This window comes from Hirundo rustica, unplaced genomic scaffold (assembly GCF_015227805.2).
Source record: "Hirundo rustica isolate bHirRus1 unplaced genomic scaffold, bHirRus1.pri.v3 scaffold_199_arrow_ctg1, whole genome shotgun sequence".
In the NCBI taxonomy this organism is placed as follows: Eukaryota; Metazoa; Chordata; class Aves; order Passeriformes; family Hirundinidae; genus Hirundo; species Hirundo rustica.
Window position 1 is genome coordinate 24,437 of NW_026690266.1, and position 6,109 is coordinate 30,545.

Here is a 6,109-nt window from a genome sequence, read left to right on the forward strand (position 1 = left end):
TGGCATCCCCAGAGTTCAGGGAGAGTGGAAAGGATGAACAAAACCCTTAAAAATGTATTGACTAAATTAATTGATGAAACACAATTGAATTGGCTCAAGTGTCTACCCCTAGCTCTCCTAAGAATCAGAACTAGACCTAGATCAGATATAGGAGCTTCCCCCTATGAAATGATGTTCGGGCTCCCCTTTCTCTTAACCCCCCTACAGTACCGGGAAATATATTGAGGGAGACACCGCAGCCCGAAAATATTTACAAACGATTAGCAGGACATTAGAGGATTTCAGAAGAAAAGGATATATTCCCCAAACTTCCCCCCTTGATTCCAATATACATCAAATTAATCCTGGGGATTGGGTGTTGATTAAATCCTGGAGCACTGCCCCATTAACCCCAAAATTTGAAGGTCCATTCCAGGTGCTTCTTACCACCCACACTGCTGTACGGACCCAAGAAAGAGGCTGGACACACATTACACGAGTAAAAGGACCCGTGTCACCCCCAAGTAAGCCATTGAACCTAGACCATTCAACTAACCCTCCTGAGTGGACAGTAACATCACAACCAAGTTCACTGAAACTGACTTTTAAAAGGAAACCAAAGACTCACTAAAAGAACCAGAGCAACTCAGTGAACTACCAGAGACGCTTAAAAATTGTAATTGAAAGTTAATCTGAACGTTGCAAGATTATGAGTTATCAGTTGCTGTATTGGTGTTGAAATTGTTAACTTTGTTGTGATAAAAGTTTGGTTGATGTTAAGAGTTGTTGAAAAAAAAAAAAAAAAAAAAAACCAGTTAGAAGGGCTTGAGACATTAATGTAAATTTCTCTCCTAGAGCACTCCCTAGAAAGACTAAATAACCAAAATTAACAATCAAGTGAGGGGAAAGGTAGATGAAGAACTCAAAGGACAGGACTTGGAGAGCCCTGAGACCCAAGAGGCAAGGCCAGGTGAGACCGAGGATGAAAGTGGTTCATACTGGACTCTTGGGGGGACTGATGGGACTGATGATAGTCCTAACCATGGGTGAACATAGAGAAGGGGCCTGCACAAAGTGCTACTCCCCCATCTATGATGGAGAAAACTTACAGTCCTTGATTAGAGTTCACACCAACGTAAACCCCACTTGCTTTGATGTTAAACAGCTTACCACCTGTCAGGAGGAGGGTAAGAAATATTGGATTGCCAAGAATGCAGCTACGTTTAAGCAACGTCTAACCGGGGAATGCCCTATGAGAGAATGGTTTTGTCTGGAGGGGATAAACAACCTAAAAGGAGCAATAGACCTAATAAAAGAAAAACCCTTAACTGTAAGAAAGACGGAGATAGAAGAGCCCCTTAATAAAAATCTGTTTATTGACCTGGTAGAGAAGATAGCCATGAATCAGGAATTGATGCGAGTTAAAACTCGATCGAAGAAAAAGAGGGGGGATTGAGAGAAATAAAGGATTTTAAAGTGTCAATCTCATAGGCTACGAAGTGTCTAGGTTATTAATTGACAGTAATTAGTTGTTGTATCCTCTACTTTATATATTGATGTTATCTGTCATGTGTAAGTTATCCATTTAATGTATTGATGTTACCAGTTCTCTGTACCCCAAACCCCAGTTCTGTGTGTCTCCCCAGTCGCTTCCCAGTTCCGGAAAGTCCCTACACCCCTTACCTTATAATAAGTTAGGCCCCGCTGCTCCCCACACAGCCTGAGCCATCATTGTCTCGCCACCGAACACAACATTGACACCGCCCATCTTACCATCAGCTCCTCCCCGCCTGCTCGTCAACCCAGAGACCTCGCCCACTCCTCGCCTGCTCCGGGCCCAGCACCGCCCCTTATGGAAATCAGGCAGGCAGGCCGGAAGGGCACTGGACACCAACAACCCCCGAGGACGACGAGCCGACCCGAGATCTGGGAAGACGAAACGCAGTGCTGGGTGAGGAAAGAGCTCATGTACCCGCTGACGTCCTCCAGCCACTCCTGAGAATGTCATCATAACCTCGGAGACCCTCGCTAGGAAACACCCCCCCGGACCTGAGAGGCCTGAGCGAGACCTATTGGACTCCTGCGAGGCGAGGCTCCCGACTCTGCGGCTGCGCGGCAGCAAAGTTGACAAGACTCTCCTCCTCGGCGGTGTCTGGTCTGAGCAGTGGTGGCGTAGGCATCCCATCCCCGAGCTGTCCCTCGTTTAAAGAGCTGAAATAATAAAAGCATCAAAAGAGCTAACACCGTCTCCTACCCTGATTATTTGTAACACTGGTGCCCCCCTGCCTGCAGCAGATCCAGCGCTGAGCGGAGTTCAGGGGCTCCCTTGGCATTTGGGGTCCCCTGGGATTTGGGGTGACCCCCCGGCCCCCCAGGATCTCCCTGAACATGCTGACGCTTCCTGAGCACAGTGAGAAGGTTCAGACCCGGCACGGGGTCCCAGCTCTGTCACCGGCATCGCCCAGGTACCCCCAAAACCTCCCGGGAACCCCCAAACTCCCCCGAGACACCCCAACCTCCCCAGGATCCCAAAAAACATCCCTGGAACCCTCCAAAAACTCCCCAAGACTACAAAACCCCACACAGAGCCCCCCCAAACCCCCTCAGGACATCACAATTCCCACAGGACCTCCCAACACCCCCCGGACCCCCCTGAGAAGGTTTATACCTGGCACGGGGTCCCCATCTCTGTCACCGGCAGGTTCCCCAAAACAGCCTTGGGTTCCCCTGGGATCGCCTAATCCCCCCCTATGGGACCCCTGAAAACCCCCCTCGGGAACCCCCAAAAATCCACCGTGACCCCAAAACCACCCAGAACTTACAATGGCCCCCCAAGAACCCCTCGCTAAAGTTTGTACCCAGCACGGGGTCCCCATCTCCATCATCGGCATCACCCGGGACCCCCAAACCCTCCCGGGACCCCCAAACCCTCCTGGGACCCCCAAACCCTCCCAGGACCCCCAAACCCTCCCCGGGGCTCCTCTGCTGGAATCAACGGGAGTGGTGTTGCCCTTTTAAGGGGAGTTCCAGTGGGAACACACAAGAGCAGCGGCTCTTAAAGCGGCGATGGTAGAGAGATTCCCAAAAATCCACCCTGGGGGGCAAAACATCCTCCACAGGGGCTTGGAATGGGGGCCTCCCTAAAAATGTCACTAAAGCCGTCATGATCAACCCTTAAAAGGGGCTTGTGGGGCTGCGGACCCACAAACACCCTAAAATGGGGAGGAAAAACACCCCTGTAGTGGTGGGATCCCACCTGGATCCCCCCTGGATGGCTGCAGCCATGGCGCTGCTCCCACGCACTCCCAGTATGATCCCAGTATGATCCCAGTACAGCCCAGTCGCTCCCACTGCTGGCATCCCCCCTCACCCCTCTCTCATTCCAACCTGTCCCGGCTCCATCCCCGCTGCTCCCGCGGGCTGCCAGGGGTTCAGGGAACGGGGGAGGAGGAGGAGGGAGGGAGGAAGAGGCGCAGCGGCAGCAGGAAGCAGCAGGAAGAAGAGGAGAGGAGGGAGCGGGCGGCTCCAGCGCTCCCTGAAGCCGCAGAACCCCGGGACCATCGTCCCCCATCCCGCAGGTGCCCGGGGAGGGGGAGCTCGCCCCAAATATCCCGGGGCTCCCTGGGTTTGGGGTTTTTTGGGGGGATGTTTGGAGCTTGCAGGGCTCCAAAGCCGAGCCGCAGATGCCCCTCGGGGGGACATCGGGGGCTCCCCGGGAGGTGTTTTTGGGGGGTCCCGGTGGCGGTGGCGGCAGAGCCCCGTTGGGGGCGGGGGGATGCGGGTCCCCCCGCGGTGGGGGTTGGGCTTCCCGGGCCGGGCGCTCCGAGCTCTGCCGGGGCCACGTGGGGAGCGCGGGAGCGGCGGGACAGGCGGGGGGACACCGGGTTTGGGGAGCCCCGGGAGAGCTGCGGCTTCCCTGAGCGGGACTGCGAGGAGAGGAGAGCCCCAGAGCCCCAAAGCGGGGACCCCGAGAGGGGGGGACCCCTGGGATTGGCGGGACCCCGGCGGGGGTGCTGGGGCTGGAGGGGCGGGATGGCCGGGAAAGGGGTTCGGGGGTCCCGGTGCTGGAAGTGGCTGCTCCCAGTGTGAGCCCAGTCACTGCCAGTCATTCCCCATTATGATGCAATTTACCCCAGCACAGTCCCAGTTTCTCCCAGTTGCACCCACTTTTATTCAGTGTGTTCCCAGTTCTCCCAGTTGCCCCTAGTATAGCCCCAGTAATTCCCAGTATGATGCCAGTCTGTCCCAGCAGAGCCTCAATCACTCACAATTGTCCCCAGTTGTCCCCAGCGTGGTCCCAGTTCCCCCCAGCACATTCCCAGTGGCTCCCAGTGTGGTCCCAGTCACCACCTGCTTAGCCTCAGGCACTCCCAGTATATCCCAGTTGCCCTGAACATTCTCATACTCATTGCCAGGCACTCCCAGTTACTCCAGCGTGGTTCAGTTGTCCCCAGTTTTATCCCAGTCACTGCCAGTACATCCCAGTTGTCACCAGCATGCATCCTGTCATTCTCAGTTGCTCCCAGTTTCTCCCAGTGCGTGTGCAGTTGGCTCCCACAATGGGCTCCCAGTAACCCCCAGTCATGGTCCAGTCACACCCACTATAATCCCAGTATGATTGTAGCCACTCCCAGTATGATCCCAGTCACTAACAGTCTAATGCCAGTCAGTCCCAGTATGATGCCAGTGGCCCCCAGTGTAAACCCAGTTGCTCCCCTTCAATACCAGTATGACCCCAGTAGCCTCCAGTATGATCCCCATGACTCAGTATCTCTCCCAGTATATCCCAGTCACTCCCAGCATGCTCCTAACCTCTCCCAGTTCCTCCCAGTTGCTTTCAGCATGATTCCAATTGCTCACAGCCACTCCCAGTTAAGCCCAGTATGTGTCAGTCACCCTCAGTGTGATCCCAGTCTAACTCAGCATGGTCCCAGTTGCTCCCACTGTGATCCCAGTATGATCCCGTTTGCTGCCAGAATAGTTCCAGTTGTCCCCAGTTCCTCCCAGTATGATGCCAGGTGTGCCTAGAATAGTCCCAGTCCCTCTCAGCATGGTCCCACTCAATCCCAGTTGTCCCCATCATGGTCCCAGCTGTTCCCAGTGTGGTTCCAGTCCCCCCAGTATGGTTCCAGACACTCCCAGTAAATCCCAGTTACCCCAGTAATGTTCTGGTTACATCAGAACAATCCCTGTCTTTCCCAGTTACTCCCAGTTGCCTCCAGCATGATCCTAGTTTCTGGCAGTTGCCCAAAGTGTGGTCCCACTTGCTCCCAGTGTGATCCCAGTTGCCCCAGTTGTGGTCTCAGTTCTCTCAGCATGGTTCCAGTACCTTCCAGTTGATCCCAGTAGCTCCCAATGTGTCCACGTTTTCCTCCCAACATGGGCCCAGTAGCTCCCAGTAACCCCCAGTCAGCATCCATTTATGCCTGCTGTAATCCCAGTGGCTCCAAGGATGATCCCAGTAGGACCCAGTCACCTCCAGTTTCATTCCAGTCACCCCCAGTATGACCCAAACACTTCCAGATACTCCCAGTATTATTCCAGTCATTCCCAGAGTGACTCCCTGTCATTCCCAGTATGGTCTTGGTTGCTCCCAGTCACCTCCAGCATGGTTCCAGTCACAGCCAGCACCTTTCCAGTCACTCCCAGTCTGGTTCCAGTAGGATCCCACTAGGTCCCCAGCATGGGCACAGCTACTCCCATTATCATCTAGCGTGGTTCCAGTTGTTCCCATTTACCCCCACTGTGGTTTCAGTCTCTCCCAGTGTATCCCAGTTGCTCCCAGCATGTTCCCAGTCACTCCCAGTTGCACTGAGTTGATTCCAGTCTGATGCCAGTTGCTCACAGCCACTCCCAGTCACCCTCAGTGCAGTCCCAGTTGCTCCAAGTATGATCGTGTATGATCCCAGTGTCCCCGAGCAGGACCCAGCCTCTCCCACAGTAATCCCAGTAGGATCCCAGTTGCCCCCAGCATGGTCCCAGTTGTACCCAGTTGCCCCTAGTATAGTCCCAGTCACTCCACAGATGATCCCAGTCCCTCCCAGTCCTGCCCAGTTGCCCTCAGTGTAGACCCAGTCACTCCCACTCACTCCCAGTTGCCCCCAGCGTTGTGTCCCAGTTCTCCCCAGCA